We start from the raw sequence: 26,669 nt of genomic DNA, 5'->3' as shown, positions 1-26,669 counted from the left end.
ACATTCTAAATATGTGAAATGTAATGCAAATTTGTAAGTCAAATGTGTAAGTCTCCACTGATACTCACGATTATTGCATTTCTCCCAACCCTCTGATGCCACCCACTAAAGCACAGCTCACGGTGTATTCTATGTAGTTATGTGTGCATAGGGTACTTGTGTAGAGCAAACCTAGTGAGAAACCAGTGTTGACAGAGTGGAGACTCAGAAAGGTCTTCGGTCTGCCGTAGGAGGATGGGGAGGGTGTTCCAGGACTTGGCGGCGAGGTGGGAGAATGATCTGCCGCCGCCGGTGGTCGCTCTTCGGATGCGGGCGATGGTTAAGCGTAAATTGGAATGGGGTTGTGAACCCTGAGTATCAAAGCTAAAATATCAAGGGAGGCATATATTGAGAAAATAATATAAAATCTCAAATACTGAAAGATAAGTAAGGTTAGATTTTCTATGCCGAACTCCACATATTAGTAACTCAGTAATATACGTATCTTCAAGGTATGAAGATGCGGAATTATGAATTGTAAATCTATACTTTTCTATATGCACTTATCTTTCGATAGTTTGGTCTTCAATATTATGTCCACAATATTCTTGTACCATGATATTCATGGCCTCGATATTAAGTAGTAAATAGGAACGAGGTGGGGGTTGGTCTTCTGGATACAGGAATGTTACACCAGATCCCAGGTGCAGAAATGGAGACTGCATGACGTCTTGTTTATTCTTTTTTGCAGTTCTCTATCTCCATGGTATCTTGGCTACTTGTATGGCGAGAATTACTGGACTTAGAAAATGTGATGGTCAAATAGGCCACGATGCCTATTTCCATCAGGATAAAGAGATGTGTTCTTATTTCTTGAGACTCTGTGCTGCAGTGTTTATAATGCCCTTAAAGAGGGCAGATGTGGCATATGGAAGATCATGAAGCAGCACATTGCCACCATTCACGTAAACCAGGAATTGTGTCAAAATGCAACACCTTCCCAGAGGAGGCATAACAAGAAGAAATATCTTTATTTCTCCTAGTTTCTATCTCTTTCATGGTGTGTTGCACCCTGCAGCACACTTAGAAAGAGGAAAAAGCCTTAGAGAATTGTTTTTGTGTAGGGAAGGTGCCCCTTAGTGCGCAAAAACAATCCTGGTGCAAAGGTGTCTGCGTTGGTGCTAGGCAGCAGTTTGCATGCCATCCTGACAGATATGGCATATTCCTGCACTCTACCTTTCAGGCAGAGAACTCAGCAGGGTGTCTTGCTGCGTTGTGTTGCATGAAATAGTAATACATATGTATGCAGTGCCGTGATTGCGGGGGGAGGCGCTATTTTACACAAAGTCCCATCATATTATCGTTATACACAAACGTAATGGCTGCTACGATGTGGTGGCCAGTTTGACTCTACAGCGCCAACGATGTATGGTGTGCTAATGGATACAAATACCGTAACTTTTCTCTACAGTTTTCAGCTACAGTCCGGGACCCGTATTTTTGTAGTTTTCGGAACCTTTGGTAATGAGTAACAATTTTTGGAACATACATTACCTTGGGAATTAAAGTGATGATGGCCACGGGGGAGTGATTCACCTGACATCATAGGGTCTCACAAGGCCTAGCACACTCTCAGGGAATTGTGACATACTTTAGAGACCCACACTAGCTACTGACAATGGGGTGGTTCTCTTCAGCTACGGAAGGGTTAGCCAGCTGGGGACCATTACTTACCTTGTTTTGTCTGTCTCCATTATATACCCTCCTATTTCCATACCCTACTAAATCATTACTGAAGCATATCATGCAAAACATGAGATGCTTTGCTTTTGTATTTTTATTCTTTCTTATAAAGTGTTTGTGCATGCCTATTCAGAGCTCTATGTGTTGAGAGAGTCTGCTGATGGTTGAGCTGGACTTTACCTATATAATCATGGTAAGACACAGGTAGATGCTCACTGGGAGCACCCAACACGGGTTTGGTAGGGGTGGTGGTAGACACTGGGGTTGCACGTTGATTGCGCAATTCCATTTCATATTTCGTTTTTTGTTTTTACAGTGCCATCTGACCCGCTCAAGAATTTGGTGCCATAAGTACAGCTGGTCAAGTGTTTGTATGGCCTAATTATACAATTTTTTAGTTTTATTTCGGATGTATGACATTACAACGCATGCTTTTACATCGCATGCTTTTACAACGCGGTTTTTACAACGCATACCATTACAACGCATAGTTCTTTTAGGCGCTGGATAGTGAATTGTTTAATTTACTATTCCAACTCCAGTCCCCGTGGATAGTAGGGAAGGTGTTGGATAGTACATTAAACACATTCCCTATCCTAGAGCGCCCCCCAGCGCAATGCGTTGTAATGGTTTGCGTTGTAAAAGTTGCGTTGTAAAGGCACTGCGTGGTAAAAGTTGCGTTGTAAAGGGTGTTTACCTTTTATTTCTGTACACATTATATACAGCAGAGTGACTTGCCATCTTGGTCCTGAAGAATGCCCTGAACATTACAGTCATACACAGCAAAAATATGTTGACCTCAATATAGGGTAATACCCATATCCCTATTTCAGTATGCGTTTAACTCCTATCCATTAGAGCACTGGAATAAAGTCTTTTTGCCCTTAATGAGATAGTTTTAAAACACTTTTTCTTAAGCACTCTGCCCCTCACTCTGCCCCTACAGGTAGTAGTACTATTTGTGCTATAGAACAACCCTGCTCCTTTCCCACGGAAAAATGGTTATAGCCCACACTGGGTGCCTTGCGGTCCCAGTGTGCGGAGGGGGCCCTATGATGAAGCATGTCACCCTAGGGTGAGTGAGGGTTCTCATCCAAACACAAGCAGTGCCCCACATTCACTTACATAGTTCCACCTTTTTGCAAATACCATTTGTTTATTCTATTGTTAGTTCCAAACTAGGTGGTATATTTATCGAACTTTCAAGCACGGCAGCAAGCCACCTTGATGCGCTGTGAAAGGGAAGGGGACGGAATGCGCTGTACTGAACATGAAGGCCCCCTTGCCCCGTGGTGCAAGGATGCCAGCATTGTACGTAGGATTGTTTTTGTGGAGGAAGGTGCACCTTCTGCACAAAACAACAAGGAGAAATAAAGATATTATTTCTCGTTGCTCCTTTCCCAGGGATGCATTCCAAGGTTTACCAGTGTCGGTAAATCTGGAAATGCGCGAAAATCCATGGGTGGATGTGTGGCAAAAACCACGCTCCACCCATGGAATCCCTCCCCAGGGCAGAGTAATGCCACCCAGTGATTTATGCTGCATTGTGTTACTCCATATTTATCAAGCCACGCAAGGTGATAAATCTTACTTTAGTCTTGCGCCTCCCTTGCCCCCATCCCTTGTGTGGCACAAGGACGATGCAAAACATTGATAAATATGTCCCTACATCGCTCTTATTAGACCCTCTCCCTTTTCCATGGCAATTGACTAATTCTATTTTGTGAGTATAAATTCGTCATGATCCGAGAACCAATCTCACCTGTGATGACAAGACCGGCAGAGGGGATGCACTCTGATCAACTCCCAGTCACCAAGGTTAGGAATTTGGGCGTGATGTTTGATGACAAACTGACTTTTGCCTCTCATGCCAATTCAGTGGCCTCGGCCTCTTTCCATTAACTACATATGATTAAAAAGATTCTGCCATTTCTCCCTTTGAACGCAGAAAAAACTCTGGTCAGTACATTGGTCACGTCTTCCATAGACTATTGAAATGGGCTTTTTGCAAATGCACAAATTAAGGTCAAAAGCTTCAAACAGTCCAGAATGCAGCAGCCAGAATGCTATCAGGAACCCCCAAGTTCAAATCCATCTCGCATGTCATCAAGAACCTTCGGCTTTCGGTGGAAAAACGCGTAAAGTTTAAGGCATTATGTATTGATTTCAAGGCCTCTCGTAAAACTGGACCTCAATTTTTAATAAATCACTTAATAAATCACATTCCAAATAGGGCACTCCGCTCATCCACCTTATTTCAGCTAAAGGTACCACGTACAAAAACAGCCTCTTGGGGCGACAGACGCTTTGTTGTCACTACTGCAAAGCTTTGGAATGCTCTCTGTCAGACATATTGATAGAGGCAGAATAAACTACAAGTCCTCGGGTGCCACAGAACTCTCTTGAGACTTGCAATGCTGGTGGCCATCCTGGGTTCATGGACTATATAAGTTCCTTGAGTTTCAGATTGGTCTTTGCTAGCCACTCAAGATACCTTCATGCTGCTGGTGGATTGCTGTTGCCAGAAGTGGATTACAATATATGTCTGGAGTTATCAAATAATTTTGATATCATGAAGTATTCTGGGTTTGACTTTGATATTTTCTAAAGCTGTTTGGATCAACTTTGCAGGTCATCTGACTGTGGACATATAGCTTGCTGAACGCTTTTCACCTTCCTGATGTCAGAGGGAGCTTGTTGCTTACTGATTTCAATTGTGCAGTCTACATCTTGAATCAAGAACTACAATGATTGTTGAATGAGTTTTTTTCTCCTTTGTGGGGTTTTCCTCAAAACGGTAAGCAACACCTGTCACCTTTCACATATAATATTATGTGCACAGTCTTCCTCTGGCAATCTTGAAGGACGGACTACTGACCTGCTGAACAGTTCTTGACTGACCTCTATAGAAAAAGGAATTCACACTCAATAACAACATCAAACATCTTAATCCGGTATTTGATTTGTACTGTTTGAGCATTTTCAGTCACACTGTGATCTTGATGGACATCGTATATTGTGTAAAACGCTTGGCTGGCTGACACTTGCAATTAAGAAATATTTACTATTAACCTTAATTGCCATTTTTATATATCCCGATTTCCATCTTTATTGATCAGTTTTGATTTGTGAATCAGTTATCAATTTTCTTCTTATTTTAAAAAAAATGTTTTCAGATTATTTAGCCCCGATGAAGTTAAAGCTAGAAATGAAAAACTTGGTCAGCAATTGGAAACCACACAAATTTTGATCATTAAAATACGTTTGCAGGTGCCACAATTATGGATAACAACTTAAAATGAATCCGTAAGTTATTAAAGTATTGGCTATTGAACAGTTCATTGTTCTTGTAAAACGGTGAAATACTGATAACCTGATAAAATACGATTTTTAAAGTGCATTAATGAAAAGAAATGGCATGTTGGAATGTGAATTTTTGAACATTTAACATATATGTGAAAAACCTTTCATGATACATGTTTTCAAAAGCAGAGAATGATGTACTGTTTCTGATGAAAATTTTACACCTCTTGCATCTCACTTTAACCTTTTTTGTAAAATTCTTTTCACTTGAATTTATTAACGATTCGCCATGTTTTAAAAACATGAATGCCTTTTGTATCACGGTTCACAATGAATGGAATCTCCTAGGTTGCAGATATGCAAAGCCATGCACAAGAACATTAACAGAATATTCATCACCTGAAGATCCTGTTCATGTACAAAGGATATCTGCTTAATCCTTATTACTCGTAATTGCAAAATTAGGTACATTTAACCCCTTCGACGCTCATGACGAGCCCAGCTCGTCATGGAGTTTCCATTGATTTCAATGGAAATTACATTGCAGTCCTAAAATAGTCTTAGCATCCAAGTGGTTAAATTGAATTGAAACATTATTTGTAAGAAAATAAATTAAATTTTCCATGATTTGAGTTCGTTTGCTAAGCAGGTGTGTTTTTCTTTTTCTACCAGTGCACATATTTCTTATTTTTATGAAAGTACTAAAGAATTGGAATTTTCAATTAATGTATTGCAGGCACGAGATACTTAAATCGACCATAAACTTCATGAAGAAAAAAATAATTCAATCAATTTGTTAATAAGAATGTGTTCAATTTAGAGTTATTACAATTATTATAATTTCAAAATAAGTGGCAATGTTAAATAAAGTACTTCAGCGACATCAGTTCAATGCAGTTTGGTTCTTATAGAAAATTTCAAGGTAAATATTTTTCCTGTCATTTCTGAATATTCTCAGACTTTCACTGTAGATTTTCCTGAATATTCTTTTTGCAGGAAAGTGATGTGATGTGAGTCACGGTCTTCTAGATTTGTAGGTTTTCACGCAAGGCCACTAGTCTAGATCTTCAAATTTTGTTTCCAGAAAGTCTAGTTTTCTGGGAAACCATAAAAATGTGGTATAGGCAGCATTTAGATCTCTTTATAGAACCAAGCAATGCAGGCACAATCGTTTCTCAGCCCATCACAGGTTCCCAGGGCTCCCAGCTATTCATTGCAGCTGGTCAAGAAATAAGTCCGAGGACAGAGAATGGAAGGTACTTAACTTATCTCAGTTAGATACCCAGCTTAAATGGTTTCCCACATCAGTGGGTGGATGAGTGGGAAATGTCTCACCGGCCCTTTTAGTTCCAGTAGTGGCTGGCAGTGAAATGGGGTGCCCTGGCGGGGGAACAAAAGGTTAAAAAGATAGACCTTTTCACGGCCACCATTTCTCTTCAGCTTCGGTCTCCTCACACAGCCGCCTTCTCCCGGAGAACATCCTTTACAACGCAACTGTTACAACGAAGTACCTTTACGACGCAACCATTACAACGCAACTTTTACAACGACTTGCGCTGGGGGGCGCTCTAGGATAGGGAAGAGTTTCCAACACCTTCCCTACTATCCACGGGGACTGGAGTTGGAATAGTAAATTAAACTATTCACTATCCAGCGCCCCCCAACGCAAGTCGTTGTAAAAATTGCGTTGTAAAACTTGCGTCGTAAAGGCATGCGTTGTAATAGCATGCGTTGTAACGTCATACATCCCCTTCTCCCACGCCTCGGTTCCAAAACCACACAGGCGCCCAAAACCAATCACAACATTGCAATGCAGCGCTGGGATTGGTCTGAGCGCCATGGTTCAGCGCTCAGAAGGACCTGGGAGACTATGCATGTTCCCCACCAGGCTGTGTATTACATGCAAAGTGTGCATGATTGTTTGGCCGGCCCAAGACAGCCAGCCAAACCGTCATGCACACTTAGAGTGTGCCACCACTCCTCCCCCTGAGACCCTAGTCCCACCATAGTCCAGCCCGTAGCGAAACATGTAATTATAATAACAAGGTTATTATCATTTTATTTTTCCTGCTCTGAGAGCAGTGGGGCGACGCTCCGCCGCCTTAGCGGGGGATCTGCCCCTGTTTAGTTCAAGGCTTCAGGAAGGCATGACAGAAAGGCTGAAATATCAGTAACAATAAAATAATTAACCTTCCTCTAAGCCTGGCATCCACGTATTGCATCTGCAGCAACATCCACTCAGTACAGACGAGAAGCTAGCTGCATGACAGAAGCCAGGCAGTGTGCTCATTTTTAACATTTGCCAACCTCTCTGAGATGTTGGCAACTTCAAGTTGGTGGTAATTTGCGAATTCCTTAAAAAATTCACTTTTTTGCATTTTTCAAAGTTCACTGTGAAGCACATCCATGCCTTTAGGGCAAGTATGTGCACCACATGTGCACCCATGCTAATTTCAGGGGTGCAACAGGGTGTCCTTTGGACACCCCTGCACCCTTGAAATTATTCTCAATTTGCGATTCTCAAATTGCGAATCGCAAATTGAGAATAACTTCCCATTCATTCCGATGGGCCTCCTGGCCCATAGAAATGAATGGGAAAGTATTCCTTAATTGCGATTTGCAATTTGCTAATCGCAATTAAAGAATTTTAAGAAATCGCAAAAAAATTCGATTTTCTACATACATACCAATTTGCAAATCTCAAATAGCAATTTCTAAAAATCCGCTATTTGAGATTCGCAAATGGGTACCTTCATACATATGGCCCTTAGTGTGCTATTGAACTACTCAGTTGAAGATTGTTGATGATGATGATTGTTAATATTATTATTATTTTGATGATGAGGATTGTTTTATTGTTATTATCTGTTCTGGTATCATCAGTAGTCGTATTCAAAGAATCTGTGTAGTAAAACCTGACCTTGGGTTACCCAACTATTTTACAAAGAACAGTTAAAGAGGGCAAGAATGAAACTAGAAAGAGTTGTTACCTAGAGTGGCAAGTCGTAGTATTGAGGAACTGGGTGCTTAAAAGGAAGACAAATAAGGTATATTTACTTTTGTAGAAGGTGGCATTAGTTCATCATTATTAGGAACTGATGTTAAGGAGGGGTGGATGAATAAGTAAACAGAAGGACTGCGTTGTTAAGGCCACACAGAGCCTCATTACAAGTAACTTTTAATCTTCAATTCGCCCAGTAACAGAAGTTACAGAGTCCATTGAAAGGCCCATCAAAGCAGGTGAAATTAAAGAGGAAAAATTGAACTGAGAATGAAGACTAACCAGTTGAACTGGATGTGTTAAGTCCAATTCCCCAGTTAATGCCCATTCCTAAGTGTACCCTGAGGGTCCAATTCAGAATGAGCTAGTTTTTCAAGTGGTGGATATAACACTCTAGCCAGTAATAATGGGCTGGAATTACCAAACAAATTAACAGGCATCTTGAATAATGTCATTGGGGGTGCAAAGGTGGAACATAGTGGAAGGCTATTTGAGAAAAGGAGTAAATCGACTAACGTGTCTTTAGCAACCTTTGGAAGCAGAAGGAGGACAAGCATGCATATAGTGCCTTCTGGCACTTGTTTACTTTATATAACAATTTTAAATCCTATTAATAGAAACTGAAAATGAATGAATGATAGTGTATACTTTCAAAATGTTTTTTTATCAAGAGCATTTTAATTGCAGACATAATTTGTAGACATGACTTCAACTGTTTTCAAACTCTCAACAGTAACAGTGAAAATTAATTGTAGCATTAACTGACAATGGTTATAGCCAGATATTATTAACTCTATTTACACCAATACATGCACAAGGCCATCAACATCTTAAATATTTACTGCTAACATGTAAAAACTCAAGATTTCACACTTAAGAAGAATGGAGAGATTACAAACAATTTGGAAGGAAGTAATCAATCAGCAATACACAACTGTTGAGGAGAGTCACATACATAATTCGTCCTATTCACACTATTCCAATTAAATAGCTTTTTCAAGTGTGTAACCTTATCAGTAGTGAGTCTGCCATAATAGATCATTGTGGTTACAACTGGGCCACAGGTATCACAACAAGCAACCTCTCTGTCGTCATTTATTAGCAAATGTCACTGAACCAAATACAAGCAATTTGTTTGGGTGTCGCTAAAAGCGATGCCTTGTTTCTCTTTAAGATATATACATATATGTGGAGTTAAGAATAGTAAATCTATACTTACCTATAAGTAATTACCTTCATGATATTTTGGTGGTCAATATTTTTACCTTAATATTTTGGCAGGATGAAATAAAAAAATTCCAGGACATTACCCACATTTCTGCAGTTCCTGACGTCCTTTTGTCCATAACTTGACTGCACTATTTAACTCTTGCACCATATCATTTAGTCACCGTCAAAATAACTTTATTTCGGTTCAAAGAACCGTAAACATTTCACAGTATAATATTTTTTACAATTCATAAAACCTCAGCAAAGAAAAATGTAAAACAACATGTTACCCCCTTATAAAAGACAGCAGGATTAACAATATTATTCTTTGGTAATCTGATGCAAATTTCACTCATGTCACTTTCTAATCACAATAGAGACCCTTATAAAGTTTGCTACCGCGATACAGATGTCAGTAGAGGCTAGTGAGTACAAATTGTTAAAAAAATCGCTATATGAACATGGACAAGCGTTCCTCAATAATGGAAGCAGAAATCTAGTTCTCACTGACTTATATAAATTGCAAAATAAAAGAAAGTTCATCGTGCTTTGCCAGAAGAATTATCACATGGGCAAGGTGTAAGCTTGTTCGTCCATCCTCCTCGACAAGGAAACGCTAACAAAAAGTGCACGGTGCCAAAACCTGGTAAGGTAAAATAAGATCTGGGAATTTGTGGAAAGAGTTAGCTAGAATTGTAGAGGGGCAGAAGGCAAGTGAAAAACTCCTGAATAACCTCAGTAATGACAATTGACCATGTTGCCCCTATTAAGGAACGCCAGTTTAATAATGGCCTTAGAATGTGGAGGAATTCTTTCAGGGTATTCAAAAAAGTATCCTAGATCTATCTCTAGGAACTTGTCACTCAAGAAGTGAAGCCAGGGGATCTTTACAGCATTCTGCATTTTAGGAAATTCCTTAATAACATCTTTTGATCACTCTAAGTCCTCTGAGAGCCATATCTTAGCCCATAAATACAATGGGGCACAGCCAATACGGTCCTCTATAAACTCTACGCCCAGTTCAGCGTGACAGAGTGATGAGCGGGCACTTTTGGTACCATCAGTAATCTTTTGATAAATGTATTCTATACTAGTTGGAGCTGTTGGCTTCTATTATACCCCAAATCCCCACCCATATGTAGTGATATGAAGGCGTTTAGCTCTATAAAGAGTTAATAATTATTTCATGGTTTTGCCCAACCTTACAAGCGGACCGAAATAACGCATCCACAGCTGTGCTTGTCTGCTGTGCTCTAATGATCAAGAGAGGTTCCCACTTCAACTGATTAATAAACAAATTGTCCAGGAACGTAAAATTACTCACATTTTCTATCTCCTTTCCTTGGACAAAGAAAGTTTTCATTTTTGTGGTCTTTGGGCCATATACCATCATATTTATGATTTAGTAAAATTAACTTTTAAATCAACAGATGTCATAAAATCAGGAAAAGCATCAAGAGATGTCTGCAAACTTATAGCTGTATCATCTTCGTATGAAAGCAGGGTGACAAATCTATTACCAATTTTGTGGAAGTCAAACTCCCTTTTTAATAAAAAGGCCTTCAGCCCATTTGTATAAATTAAAAATATAAACAGGTTTAAAGTTCATCCTTGGTGTACCCCCTTCGTGGAGATGATTGGGTGTGTTTTTCCCTCTTACGACCGAACCTTATGGTAACTGAAGTATTCATATGAATCCTACGGTGAAGGGTTACTAGTGCTTTTTCGACACCCATGTTTTCCGTCATGACCTCTAATTTGTCCCGATCGACAGTATCAAAAGCACTAGATAAGTTCATTAAGGCCAAATGTATAGAGCTCTTCATGGAACTCATGTGCTTACTGACAATTATGGACAAATTAAGATATTGTTCAGTCGTGCCCAGACCCCTTCTAAAACCATAATGTGTGTTCCACAAGACCCCTTCCATAGAGGTCTTCTCTTCTAAACGTGCAAGAGGGACCCTGCCCAATACCTTTACTGTTGCAGCGATCAATGATATGGGCGCATATCACACCGGATCACTTCTATCACCCTTTTTAAAAACAGGAAATACAATTGCCTCTTTCCATGACCCAGGCAGTGGACCAATAATTGCTGCTTTAAAAATATTCGTTACTAATGGTGCCCACAAGTTAGAGTTTCTCTTAAAAAGATCATGGGGCACCCAATCTAGGTGGGGGGCTTTTAAACAGATGCCCCGTGCAAGAGTCACCTCTACCTCTTGAACTGTAATGGACAAACTGATCTGTGAGGCTTCGGTTAAGTCATGGGGTATTTCCCATCGTTCCTCCGCTATCATCCTATTTGAGCGGTTAAAAATGCTGGAAAAATGGGCTTCCCAGACTTCACCTACGATCAATGAGTCCATCTGTCTCACACCTTCGGTGAACGTTGGGTAATTAATGATTTCCCATAACTTTTTGGAATCTTTCAAGGAAACTGCTTTTTCCAAATCCTCCCATGCCTCCTTCCTCAGTTCCATGTTCCTTCATTCGATCATCTTTTATACATGCTCCTGGTAATTTTTATTAACGCTCTGTATCATTTAGTCATAAAAAGGATCTTTTGGGAGGGTGTGACTGACCAAGATGGCTGTGTAGACGTAATCCACAAGGGCTCTGCAGCATTAATGCCAAGAAATCTGGAAAAACACTGAAAGAGGGAACACGGGAGCTGGAACTATAGTGTGCCGAGTCCCTACCATCAAGAAGTGGGGGATGAAAGCGGAGGATCCCCGGCGGCCTGTGAGGGAGACTGATTGCCCGGGCGGTGGGCCTGCTGAGCTGATGAGCCGCAGAGGGTTGGTCCTGGCTGGGGAGCAATGCACAGCAGAACCGGTAAATGCAGATACGCAAGCACCAGTTGTGCAGGCTGCAGAGACTTGTGAGGAATTAGCACATAGCTGAGTCGCCATAAGAGGTTCGGGCGATTGCAGCCCATGTCTTCTCCTCGCTGGTTTAGAAGGGTACGGCGGCGGCGTCTGGTGCCTTGACGGATGTTTGATACTCCGGGCCGCAGGAGGCTCAGATTGGAGGCCCTCAGAGCAGAGGCGAGCTTGGACGCCCCAGATCTACTCTTTAGCTACTGGTGAGTGCGGGGCTGTGGCAGAATCACGCCACCGGATGGCATAGTGGGAGTGGTGCCCTGCAGACGGAGCGCCTGACTCTAAAATGGCATCCCGCCGGGGTAGAAAGTTTGCGCTGGTCAGCGGGAGATGGTGCTGGTGACCTGAAGTTCTAGCTGGATAAGGGGACGGCAAACCCCTTCAAGCCACTTAGGATCAGCCTGGATCTGTGTGTATTTCAGTGTTGCGTGGTGCTGGAGAGAAAATATAGCTGCAACAGCCCTCTGTTTGCTTGAAGCTCGGGGAGGTACATGGATTTGAAGGTCCCAACTGACATCTATCTTTGTGGGAGCCTAGAGGAGTGTGAGGTCACCAAGTGCACACAGTTGGTCAATACCAGAAACTTTCTGGGTGTGTGCTACCACCAGGCGGACCCCCATAGCCTAAATGCCGCCAAAGAAGGCCCAGAACAACAGGGTCTCCAGCTACTACTCCACAGCAGATGGTCTGGGCACATCTCCGGGCCCGCACATGTCGATGCCATGGCCCTCACTAAAGAAGACTTCCTGACCTCCTTGAGTGACTTCAAAAAGGAACTGTGAGAGGAGCTCCAAACATACATTGCCTCCTCCTTTGAGGCTCTGAGGTCCGACATTAACAGCCGCTTGCATTCTCTTCAGCTGGATGAGGATGCTGTTGACACGAAGACCTTGGACCTGGAAACTAAAGTACAGGAGTTTGAGGGTCGGGCGGACTGCCTAGAAACCACAGTTGGCCTCCTACACTACAAGTTTAAGTTAGCAACTCTGAAGAGCAAAGGCCTGGAAACAGATTGCGACAAAATAACGTACGGATCCGGAACCTGCCGGAAGGGGTTGAATTTCCCTAAACCGTTCCGCGATAAGGGCGGATAGCTGTTCCTTATATAAACGTGAACTTTGTCATAATTAATTTACTCCATCCCCATTTGGGAGTGAATCTTCATGATCAGATAGGACTAGCTCTGGCTTAGGGGTGGCTCCTGGAGAGATCGATGGTACAGGAGGAGGGCTGGGCTGATGGGAGGTTTGCAAGAGGCTATACTGCAGCTGGGTACCTCAGGTTATTTTAATCAATGGTACTTGCAACGCTAACATGGAATGTACGGGGACTTGATTCCCCCGCCAAACGGCAGCGAGTATGGAAATATATTATGGACCAGAGGCATGATGTAGTGGCATGCCAAGAAACACACCTAAAGCGTTCCGAGGAATACAGCTTAAAACAAACAGTATCTTATAATGTAAATCCTCGCATCCTCCAAACACAATGGGGTGGTGCTCGTCTTCCACTTGACATAACTGTTCACGCCAGAGGGATGTAAGGCAGATAAGGAGGGCCGGTATATCATGGCTAAAGGACACATAATGGGGTTCCGCTGCTCATTCGCTACCTTATGTGCACCTTACACTAACCAGCTTATGTTCTTGAGTTCATTTCTATCGGCTCTGGGAGACGTCTCAGAAGGGGCAATCTTAGTGATGGGAGATTTCAACCTTATGTGGGAGTCAGGGATGGACAGCACACATACCCAATGCTCAATCACAGGCAGCTTCCCTAAATCATTAAAGAAGGTGTTTGGAGACATATGCCTCTTGGAGGCTTGGTGCACTTTACACCCTGAAGACTGGGTCTACACCTTCTTTACACACACGCACACAGAAGCTACTCTTGATGGTATTATGTCTTTGTACGTAATGTTCTATGTCTGGCTTTACAAACAGTGACAATTTACCCTATAACTCTCTCATACTATGCGCAGGTGTTCCTGAGTCTCGATTGGGAGGCACCGCTCCCCAAATATCAGAGGTGATTTTTCCACGATCCCTACTCTGGGACATACTACCATAAAATGAGAAGAAAATATAGGAGATGTCTTCAGAGAACAAGACCAAGGGGCATATTAGCAACGGCCAGCGATAATTATCGCTGGCTGTGCTTAGCGATAATAATATTATCGCAGGCTATCTCTGGTATTTATCGCCCTGGTAGCGGGTTATTAACAACGCGTTTCTCCAGGGTGATAAAAATTCCAGAGTTAGCGGTGTTATCGCCCTTTTGCAGGGAACATCACTGGTTTTCCAGCGATGTTCCCTGCAAAACGGCGATAACCCTGCTGATACGACCCACAGGGTGGAATCAGCATAATCCACCCCCTATGTTAGGGATGGCTAAGTCAGGATTTTAGAAGACATTAGATTTTGGCAAAAACCGCAGTTTTCGCCTAAATCTAATGTTTGCTAAAATCATGTGGGCTGCCTTGTAAATATCGCGATGTAAACATCAGCGATATTTGCAAGGTAGTCCATCCCGAGTACGCCCAGTAACGCCCACTTTGCATCTCATTGGAGATGCAAAGGGAGGCGTTTGGAAAAAGAATGCTGTCATGCGATTATGCATGCTAGCAACCTCTTGTAAATGGCACCTTTTCTGGGTTTTTAAGCAAAAAAAGCAGAGATAAAATCCTTGTAAATATGCCCCCAAGTTATTGCGCATGATTCAGGGAAAGCCCAGGCCTTCCGGAACTATTATCAAGCCTTGTACACTGCGGAACCCTCCTATGAGAACAAGCAGTTAGAATGCTTGCAGGGGTGATTATGCCTCAGGTTTCTAATGCCCAAACTGAAGTGCGAGGGAGCCGCATTACAGATGAGGAAGTGCGCTGTGGGTTAGCCAATCTTAAATGTCATAAACCGCATGGGTCAGATGGGCTGACAATACTTATATGGACGGAACTTATTCCTCTTCTAGTTTCCCTGTTCAACCGTATGGCCACTACGGGTGCCATCACAACTTCCATGAGCAAAGCATTAATATCTCTTATTCCTAAGCGCAAGGCAAAGAAAGAAGGCAACATGGCTCCTATGATCCAATCGCCCTGCTGAATCTGGACGCCAAATTATACTCCAAAAATGTACCTACCCGACTGGATTAACTCCTTCCAGATCTGATACACCCAGACTAATCTGGATTTATCAAAGGCAGGCAGACGCAAGACAATGCCAGACGAATAGTTCACCTGATAGAAAAAGTCTCCAAGAAATCGGTACCAGCTGTCCTTTTGACGCTAGATGCAGAGACGGCATTTGATAGGGTAGACTGGCCCTTTCTCTTCCACACCCTGAGAAACTTTGGCCTTGATGGAAAATTCTTGACTATGATCAAAGCTAACTATGCGACTCCCACTGCACTTCAGCATAGAACTGCTGACACCCATGATAAACCAGAACCCGCAGATTCACGGGATCCAATTTGCTGGAGAGGAACATAAGATTTAACTTTTTACTGATGATGTCCTACTTTTTCTGGCTTCACCTCTGTTGCAGCTACCCTAGAAGAATTACATTGCTTCGCGGAAGTAGCAGGATCCTCATGAATCTATCAAAATCTCACTTGCTCAATCTAACAGTCCCCCAACAGATGTAGAAGGTCTGAGTGGATTGATACCATTTCAATGGGCAACCCACAAGATCACATACCTAGGCATTAAGAGAACTCCCACACTGATAGATCTAACTATTCGCCCTTATTAAGGCAGCCAAGAGTGGACTGAAAGAGATCGGTGCCTCTGTGAATTGCACATCAGTGTCCATAGTTTATCTATTGAGATGAAGTGGGTAATTCTCTGTAAATAAAGTGAGTAATTATTCTTGGCTGGGGAGAATACATGCCACTAAAATTACTGTTCTGCCCAAGTTACTTTATTGTTCCAAGGATTCCCATAGAGGTAGAATGTAATTTCTTCTCAAACTTACTTTCCTTGGTGACGCACTTCATTTGGCAAAAGGGGAGGACTCGGCTCCATCTCAAGGTGTTAAGACTGCCTAAATCTGCGGGAGGCTTGGCAATACCAGACTTCAATCTATATTACAAAGCTGAACAGTTGAGGGTAATCCTAGAGTGGTCGGCCCATGAGTCAGACAAACACTGGCTCCATAAGGATAGAGCTATCAGTGGGAAATATAATTGGGACTTACCATGAAAGCCCAAAGCAGACCGACCCCTGAACGCCTACTTGAGCACACCCTCACGAATTACTCTTAGGGTATGGGTTGAGGTTATTAAGTCGTGATCGTGGAATACCATTCCTTCCTCTCTCACACCTATACATTTTAACACTGTTTCCACCTGCATTACACCTCGGACCCTTCGAGGCTTGGACGGCGTGGGGATGTCTTACATTCTCAGACCTTTTTCACAATTGGGACATTCGTACCTTTGAAAATTGAGCCCGAGTTTTTCAGCTCTCATCCACGGAATGCTACTGCTATAATCAGCTAATTCACTGGGTATCTCAATTAGATATGCGAGAGTCAACCACATGGGATCTCACACCCATTGAGCGCTTTGCCCAAAAAGGTCGCAAAAAACACAGTTGATGGACAGAATGTAGAACAATGTCATACATTCACCCCAGTACAAGGATCTGGGCCTAAATCCATCGTTTTTTTGCACTCCACACCACCCTGGGTTAGACACTGGCTATATGCAAATCAGCTCTGACCCTGTGCCTCATGGGAACAGTCCAGTCCGAACTACCAAGCCATGTCTTTCCCAGACCGGAATCAAGCATCCAAGGACTGGTTTCTGGCTATCAGCCTTCATCAGCCTGGATAGCTTTACTCCAGTGGTGTGGAGAGCCTGTGACTCACGTCTGAGCATCCCCAGCCCACTCGGGGTGAAATTGCAAAAAACACAGTTGATGGACAGAATGTAGAACAATGTCATACATTCACCCCAGTACAAGGATCTGGGCCTAAATCCATCGTTTTTTTGCACTCCACACCACCCTGGGTTAGACACTGGCTATATGCAAATCAGCTCTGACCCTGTGCCTCATGGGAACAGTCCAGTCCGAACTACCAAGCCATGTCTTTCCCAGACCGGAATCAAGCATCCAAGGACCGGTTTCTGGCTATCAGCCTTCATCAGCCTGGATAGCTTAACTCCAGTGGTGTGGAGAGCCTGGGACTCACGTCTGAGCATCCCCAGCCCACTCGGGGTGAAATTGCAAAAAACACAGTTGATGGACAGAATGTAGAACAATGTCATACATTCACCCCAGTACAAGGATCTGGGCCTAAATCCATCGTTTTTTTGCACTCCACACCACCCTGGGTTAGACACTGGCTATATGCAAATCAGCTCTGACCCTGTGCCTCATGGGAACAGTCCAGTCCGAACTACCAAGCCATGTCTTTCCCAGACCGGAATCAAGCATCCAAGGACTGGTTTCTGGCTATCAGCCTTCATCAGCCTGGATAGCTTTACTCCAGTGGTGTGGAGAGCCTGTGACTCACGTCTGAGCATCCCCAGCCCACTCGGGGTGAAATTGCAAAAAACACAGTTGATGGACAGAATGTAGAACAATGTCATACATTCACCCCAGTACAAGGATCTGGGCCTAAATCCATCGTTTTTTTGCACTCCACACCACCCTGAGTTAGACACTGGCTATATGCAAATCAGCTCTGACCCTGTGCCTCATGGGAACAGTCCAGTCCGAACTACCAAGCCATGTCTTTCCCAGACCGGAATCAAGCATCCAAGGACCGGTTTCTGGCTATCAGCCTTCATCAGCCTGGATAGCTTAACTCCAGTGGTGTGGAGAGCCTGGGACTCACGTCTGAGCATCCCCAGCCCACTCGGGGTGAAATTGCAAAAAACACAGTTGATGGACAGAATGTAGAACAATGTCATACATTCACCCCAGTACAAGGATCTGGGCCTAAATCCATCGTTTTTTTGCACTCCACACCATCCTGGGTTAGACACTGGCTATATGCAAATCAGCTCTGACCCTGTGCCTCATGGGAACAGTCCAGTCCGAATTACCAACCAAGCCATGTCTTTCCCAGACCAGAATCAAGCATCCAAGGACCGGTTTCTGGCTATCAGCCTTCATCAGCCTGGATAGCTTGACTCCAGTGGTGTGGAGAGCCTGGGACTCACGTCTGAGCATCCCCAGCCCACTCGGGGTGAAATTGCAAAAAACACAGTTGATGGACAGAATGTAGAACAATGTCATACATTTACCCCAGTACAAGGATCTGGGCCTAAATCCATCGTTTTTTTGCACTCCACACCACCCTGGGTTAGACACTGGCTATATGCAAATCAGCTCTGACCCTGTTCCTCATGGGAACAGTCCAGTCCGAACTACCAAGCCATGTCTTTCCCAGACCGGAATCAAGCATCCAAGGACCGGTTTCTGGCTATCAGCCTTCATCAGCCTGGATAGCTTGACTCCAGTGGTGTGGAGAGCCTGGGACTCACGTCTGAGCATCCCCAGCCCACTCGGGTGAAATTGCAAAAAACACAGTTGATGGACAAAATGTAGAACAATGTCATACATTCACCCCAGCACAAGGATCTGGGCCTAAATCCATCGTTTTTTTGCACTCCACACCACCCTGGGTTAGACACTGGCTATATGCAAATCAGCTCTGACCCTGTGCCTCATGGGAACAGTCCAGTCCGAACTACCAAGCCATGTCATTCCCAGACCGGAATCAAGCATCCAAGGACCGGTTTCTGGCTATCAGCCTTCATCAGCCTGAATAGCTTGACTCCAGTGGTGTGGAGAGCCTGGGACTCACGTCTGAGCATACCCAGCCCACTCGGGGTGAAAATTGCAAAAAACACAGTTGATGGACAGAATGTAGAACAATGTCATACATTCACCCCAGTACAAGGATCTGGGCCTAAATCCATCGTTTTTTTGCACTCCACACCACCCTGGGTTAGACACTGGCTATATGCAAATCAGCTCTGACCCTGTGCCTCATGGGAACAGTCCAGTCCGAACTACCAAGCCATGTCTTTCCCAGACCGGAATCAAGCATCCAAGGACCGGTTTCTGGCTATCAGCCTTCATCAGCCTGGATAGCTTGACTCCAGTGGTGTGGAGAGCCTGGGACTCACGTCTGAGCATCCCCAGCCCACTCGGGGTGAAATTGCAAAAAACACAGTTGATGGACAGAATGTAGAACAATGCCATACATTCACCCCAGTACAAGGATCTGGGCCTAAATCCATCGTTTTTTTGCACTCCACACCACCCTGGGTTAGACACTGGCTATATGCAAATCAGCTCTGACCCTGTGCCTCATGGGAACAGTCCAGTCCGAACTACCAAGCAATGTCTTTCCCAGACCGGAATCAAGCATCCAAGGACCGGTTTCTGGCTATCAGCCTTCATCAGCCTGGATAGCTTGACTCCAGTGGTGTGGAGAGCTTGGGACTCACGTCTGAGCATCCCCAGCCCACTCGGGGTGAAATTGCAAAAAACACAGTTGATGGACAGAATGTAGAACAATGTCATACATTCACCCCAGTACAAGGATCTGGGCCTAAAGCCATCGTTTTTTTGCACTCCACACCACCCTGGGTTAGACACTGGCTATATGCAAATCAGCTCTGACCCTGTGCCTCATGGGAACAGTCCAGTCCGAACTACCAAGCCATGTCTTTCCCAGACCGGAATCAAGCATCCAAGGACCGGTTTCTGGCTATCAGCCTTCATCAGCCTGGATAGCTTGACTCCAGTGGTGTGGAGAGCCTGGGACTCACGTCTGAGCATCCCCAGCCCACTCGGGGTGAAATTGCAAAAAACACAGTTGATGGACAGAATGTAGAACAATGCCATACATTCACCCCAGTACAAGGATCTGGGCCTAAATCCATCGTTTTTTTGCACTCCACACCACCCTGGGTTAGACACTGGCTATATGCAAATCAGCTCTGACCCTGTGCCTCATGGGAACAGTCCAGTCCGAACTACCAAGCAATGTCTTTCCCAGACCGGAATCAAGCATCCAAGGACCGGTTTCTGGCTATCAGCCTTCATCAGCCTGGATAGCTTGACTCCAGTGGTGTGGAGAGCTTGGGACTCACGTCTGAGCATCCCCAGCCCACTCGGGGTGAAATTGCAAAAAACACAGTTGATGGACAGAATGTAGAACAATGTCATACATTCACCCCAGTACAAGGATCTGGGCCTAAAGCCATCGTTTTTTTGCACTCCACACCACCCTGGGTTAGACACTGGCTATATGCAAATCAGCTCTGACCCTGTGCCTCATGGGAACAGTCCAGTCCGAACTACCAAGCCATGTCTTTCCCAGACCGGAATCAAGCATCCAAGGACCGGTTTCTGGCTATCAGCCTTCATCAGCCTGGATAGCTTGACTCCAGTGGTGTGGAGAGCCTGGGACTCACGTCTGAGCATCCCCAGCCCACTCGGGGTGAAATTGCAAAAAACACAGTTGATGGACAGAATGTAGAACAATGCCATACATTCACCCCAGTACAAGGATCTGGGCCTAAATCCATCGTTTTTTTGCACTCCACACCACCCTGGGTTAGACACTGGCTATATGCAAATCAGCTCTGACCCTGTGCCTCATGGGAACAGTCCAGTCCGAACTACCAAGCCATGTCTTTCCCAGACCGGAATCAAGCATCCAAGGACCGGTTTCTGGCTATCAGCCTTCATCAGCCTGGATAGCTTGACTCCAGTGGTGTGGAGAGCTTGGGACTCACGTCTGAGCATCCCCAGCCCACTCGGGGTGAAATTGCAAAAAACACAGTTGATGGACAGAATGTAGAACAATGTCATACATTCACCCCAGTACAAGGATCTGGGCCTAAAGCCATCGTTTTTTTGCACTCCACACCACCCTGGGTTAGACACTGGCTATATGCAAATCAGCTCTGACCCTGTGCCTCATGGGAACAGTCCAGTCCGAACTACCAAGCCATGTCTTTCCCAGACCGGAATCAAGCATCCAAGGACCGGTTTCTGGCTATCAGCCTTCATCAGCCTGGATAGCTTGACTCCAGTGGTGTGGAGAGCCTGGGACTCACGTCTGAGCATCCCCAGCCCACTCGGGGTGAAATTGCAAAAAACACAGTTGATGGACAGCAAGCTATTCAGGCTGATGAAGGCTGATAGCCAGAAACCGGTCCTTGGATGCTTGATTCCAGTCTGGAAAAGACATGGCTTGGTAGTTCGGACTGGACTGTTCCCATGAGGCACAGGGTCAGAGCTGATTTGCATATAGCCAGTGTCTAACCCAGGGTGGTGTGGAGTGCAACAAAATGATGGATTTAGGCCCAGATCCTTGTACTGGGGTGAATGTATGACATTGTTCTACATTCTGTCCATCAACTGTGTTTTTTGCAATTTTCACCCCGAGTGGGCTGGGTATGCTCAGACGTGAGTCCCAGGCTCTCCACACCACTGGAGTCAAGCTATTCAGGCTGATGAAGGCTGATAGCCAGAAACCGGTCCTTGGATGCTTGATTCCGGTCTGGGAAAGACATGGCTTGGTAGTGCGGACTGGACTGTTCCCATGAGGCACAGGGTCAGAGCTGATTTGCATATAGCCAGTGTCTAACCCAGGGTGGTGTGGAGTGCAAAAAAACGATGGATTTAGGCCCAGATCCTTGTACTGGGGTGAATGTATGACATTGTTCTACATTCTGTCCATCAACTGTGTTTTTTGCAATTTTCACCCCGAGTGGGCTGGGTATGCTCAGACGTGAGTCCCAGGCTCTCCACACCACTGGAGTCAAGCTATTCAGGCTGATGAAGGCTGATAGCCAGAAACCGGTCCTTGGATGCTTGATTCCGGTCTGGGAAAGACATGGCTTGGTAGTTCGGACTGGACTGTTCCCATGAGGCACAGGGTCAGAGCTGATTTGCATATAGCCAGTGTCTAACCCAGGGTGGTGTGGAGTGCAAAAAAACGATGGATTTAGGCCCAGATCCTTGTACTGGGGTGAATGTATCACATTGTTCTACATTCTGTCCATCAACTGTGTTTTTTGCAATTTTCACCCCGAGTGGGCTGGGTATGCTCAGACGTGAGTCCCAGGCTCTCCACACCACTGGAGTCAAGCTATTCAGGCTGATGAAGGCTGATAGCCAGAAACCGGTCCTTGGATGCTTGATTCCGGTCTGGGAAAGACATGGCTTGGTAGTTCGGACTGGACTGTTCCCATGAGGCACAGGGTCAGAGCTGATTTGCATATAGCCAGTGTCTAACCCAGGGTGGTGTGGAGTGCAAAAAAACGATGGATTTAGGCCCAGATCCTTGTACTGGGGTGAATGTATGACATTAATCTACATTCTGTCCATCAACTGTGTTTTTTGCAATTTTCACCCCGAGTGGGCTGGGTATGCTCAGACGTGAGTCCCAGGCTCTCCACACCACTGGAGTCAAGCTATTCAGGCTGATGAAGGCTGATAGCCAGAAACCGGTCCTTGGATGCTTGATTCCGGTCTGGGAAAGACATGGCTTGGTAGTTCGGACTGGACTGTTCCCATGAGGCACAGGGTCAGAGCTGATTTGCATATAGCCAGTGTCTAACCCAGGGTGGTGTGGAGTGCAAAAAAACGATGGATTTAGGCCCAGATCCTTGTACTGGGGTGAATGTATGACATTGTTCTACATTCTGTCCATCAACTGTGTTTTTTGCAATTTTCACCCCGAGTGGGCTGCGTATGCTCAGACGTGAGTCCCAGGCTCTCCACACCACTGGAGTCAAGCTATTCAGGCTGATGAAGGCTGATAGCCAGAAACCGGTCCTTGGATGCTTGTTTCCGGTCTGGGAAAGACATGGCTTGGTAGTTCGGACTGGACTGTTCCCATGAGGCACAGGGTCAGAGCTGATTTGCATATAGCCAGTGTCTAACCCAGGGTGGTGTGGAGTGCAAAAAAACGATGGATTTAGGCCCAGATCCTTGTACTGGGGTGAATGTATCACATTGTTCTACATTCTGTCCATCAACTGTGTTTTTTGCAATTTTCACCCCGAGTGGGCTGGGTATGCTCAGACGTGAGTCCCAGGCTCTCCACACCACTGGAGTCAAGCTATTCAGGCTGATGAAGGCTGATAGCCAGAAACCGGTCCTTGGATGCTTGATTCCGGTCTGGGAAAGACATGGCTTGGTAGTTCGGACTGGACTGTTCCCATGAGGCACAGGGTCAGAGCTGATTTGCATATAGCCAGTGTCTAACCCAGGGTGGTGTGGAGTGCAAAAAAACGATGGATTTAGGCCCAGATCCTTGTACTGGGGTGAATGTATGACATTGTTCTACATTCTGTCCATCAACTGTGTTTTTTGCAATTTTCACCCCGAGTGGGCTGGGTATGCTCAGACGTGAGTCCCAGGCTCTCCACACCACTGGAGTCAAGCTATTCAGGCTGATGAAGGCTGATAGCCAGAAACCGGTCCTTGGATGCTTGATTCCGGTCTGGGAAAGACATGGCTTGGTAGTTCGGACTGGACTGTTCCCATGAGGCACAGGGTCAGAGCTGATTTGCATATAGCCAGTGTCTAACCCAGGGTGGTGTGGAGTGCAAAAAAACGATGGATTTAGGCCCAGATCCTTGTACTGGGGTGAATGTATCACATTGTTCTACATTCTGTCCATCAACTGTGTTTTTTGCAATTTTCACCCCGAGTGGGCTGGGTATGCTCAGACGTGAGTCCCAGGCTCTCCACACCACTGGAGTCAAGCTATTCAGGCTGATGAAGGCTGATAGCCAGAAACCGGTCCTTGGATGCTTGATTCCGGTCTGGGAAAGACATGGCTTGGTAGTTCGGACTGGACTGTTCCCATGAGGCACAGGGTCAGAGCTGATTTGCATATAGCCAGTGTCTAACCCAGGGTGGTGTGGAGTGCAAAAAAACGATGGATTTAGGCCCAGGTCCTTGTACTGGGGTGAATGTGTGACATTGTTCTACATTCTGTCCATCAACTGTGTTTTTTGCAATTTTCACCCCGAGTGGGCTGGGTATGCTCAGACGTGAGTCCCAGGCTCTCCACACCACTGGAGTCAAGCTATTCAGGCTGATGAAGGCTGATAGCCAGAAACCGGTCCTTGGATGCTTGATTCCGGTCTGGGAAAGACATGGCTTGGTAGTTCGGACTGGACTGTTCCCATGAGGCACAGGGTCAGAGCTGATTTGCATATAGCCAGTGTCTAACCCAGGGTGGTGTGGAGTGCAAAAAAACGATGGATTTAGGCCCAGATCCTTGTACTGGGGTGAATGTATCACATTGTTCTACATTCTGTCCATCAACTGTGTTTTTTGCAATTTTCACCCCGAGTGGGCTGGGTATGCTCAGACGTGAGTCCCAGGCTCTCCACACCACTGGAGTCAAGCTATTCAGGCTGATGAAGGCTGATAGCCAGAAACCGGTCCTTGGATGCTTGATTCCGGTCTGGGAAAGACATGGCTTGGTAGTTCAGACTGGACTGTTCCCATGAGGCACAGGGTCAGAGCTGATTTGCATATAGCCAGTGTCTAACCCAGGGTGGTGTGGAGTGCAAAAAAACGATGGATTTAGGCCCAGATCCTTGTACTGGGGTGAATGTATGACATTGTTCTACATTCTGTCCATCAACTGTGTTTTTTGCAATTTTCACCCCGAGTGGGCTGGGTATGCTCAGACGTGAGTCCCAGGCTCTCCACACCACTGGAGTCAAGCTATTCAGGCTGATGAAGGCTGATAGCCAGAAACCGGTCCTTGGATGCTTGATTCCGGTCTGGGAAAGACATGGCTTGGTAGTTCGGACTGGACTGTTCCCATGAGGCACAGGGTCAGAGCTGATTTGCATATAGCCAGTGTCTAACCCAGGGTGGTGTGGAGTGCAAAAAAACGATGGATTTAGGCCCAGATCCTTGTACTGGGGTGAATGTATGACATTGTTCTACATTCTGTCCATCAACTGTGTTTTTTGCAATTTTCACCCCGAGTGGGCTGGGTATGCTCAGACGTGAGTCCCAGGCTCTCCACACCACTGGAGTCAAGCTATTCAGGCTGATGAAGGCTGATAGCCAGAAACCGGTCCTTGGATGCTTGATTCCGGTCTGGGAATGACATGGCTTGGTAGTTCGGACTGGACTGTTCCCATGAGGCACAGGGTCAGAGCTGATTTGCATATAGCCAGTGTCTAACCCAGGGTGGTGTGGAGTGCAAAAAAACGATGGATTTAGGCCCAGATCCTTGTACTGGGATGAATGTATGACATTGTTCTACATTCTGTCCATCAACTGTGTTTTTTGCAATTTTCACCCCGAGTGGGCTGGGTATGCTCAGACGTGAGTCCCAGGCTCTCCACACCACTGGAGTCAAGCTATTCAGGCTGATGAAGGCTGATAGCCAGAAACCGGTCCTTGGATGCTTGATTCCGGTCTGGGAAAGACATGGCTTGGTAGTTCGGACTGGACTGTTCCCATGAGGCACAGGGTCAGAGCTGATTTGCATATAGCCAGTGTCTAACCCAGGGTGGTGTGGAGTGCAAAAAAACGATGGCTTTAGGCCCAGATCCTTGTACTGGGGTGAATGTATGACATTGTTCTACATTCTGTCCATCAACTGTGTTTTTTGCAATTTCACCCCGAGTGGGCTGGGGATGCTCAGACGTGAGTCCCAAGCTCTCCACACCACTGGAGTCAAGCTATTCAGGCTGATGAAGGCTGATAGCCAGAAACCGGTCCTTGGATGCTTGATTCCGGTCTGGGAAAGACATGGCTTGGTAGTTCGGACTGGACTGTTCCCATGAGGCACAGGGTCAGAGCTGATTTGCATATAGCCAGTGTCTAACCCAGGGTGGTGTGGAGTGCAAAAAAACGATGGATTTAGGCCCAGATCCTTGTACTGGGGTGAATGTATGACATTGTTCTACATTCTGTCCATCAACTGTGTTTTTTGCAATTTTCACCCCGAGTGGGCTGGGTATGCTCAGACGTGAGTCCCAGGCTCTCCACACCACTGGAGTCAAGCTATTCAGGCTGATGAAGGCTGATAGCCAGAAACCGGTCCTTGGATGCTTGATTCCGGTCTGGGAATGACATGGCTTGGTAGTTCGGACTGGACTGTTCCCATGAGGCACAGGGTCAGAGCTGATTTGCATATAGCCAGTGTCTAACCCAGGGTGGTGTGGAGTGCAAAAAAACGATGGATTTAGGCCCAGATCCTTGTACTGGGATGAATGTATGACATTGTTCTACATTCTGTCCATCAACTGTGTTTTTTGCAATTTTCACCCCGAGTGGGCTGGGTATGCTCAGACGTGAGTCCCAGGCTCTCCACACCACTGGAGTCAAGCTATTCAGGCTGATGAAGGCTGATAGCCAGAAACCGGTCCTTGGATGCTTGATTCCGGTCTGGGAAAGACATGGCTTGGTAGTTCAGACTGGACTGTTCCCATGAGGCACAGGGTCAGAGCTGATTTGCATATAGCCAGTGTCTAACCCAGGGTGGTGTGGAGTGCAAAAAAACGATGGATTTAGGCCCAGATCCTTG

Source organism: Lissotriton helveticus, chromosome 5_1 (assembly GCF_964261635.1).
Source record: "Lissotriton helveticus chromosome 5_1, aLisHel1.1, whole genome shotgun sequence".
In the NCBI taxonomy this organism is placed as follows: Eukaryota; Metazoa; Chordata; class Amphibia; order Caudata; family Salamandridae; genus Lissotriton; species Lissotriton helveticus.
Note: the sequence above shows the minus strand (reverse complement) of the source record.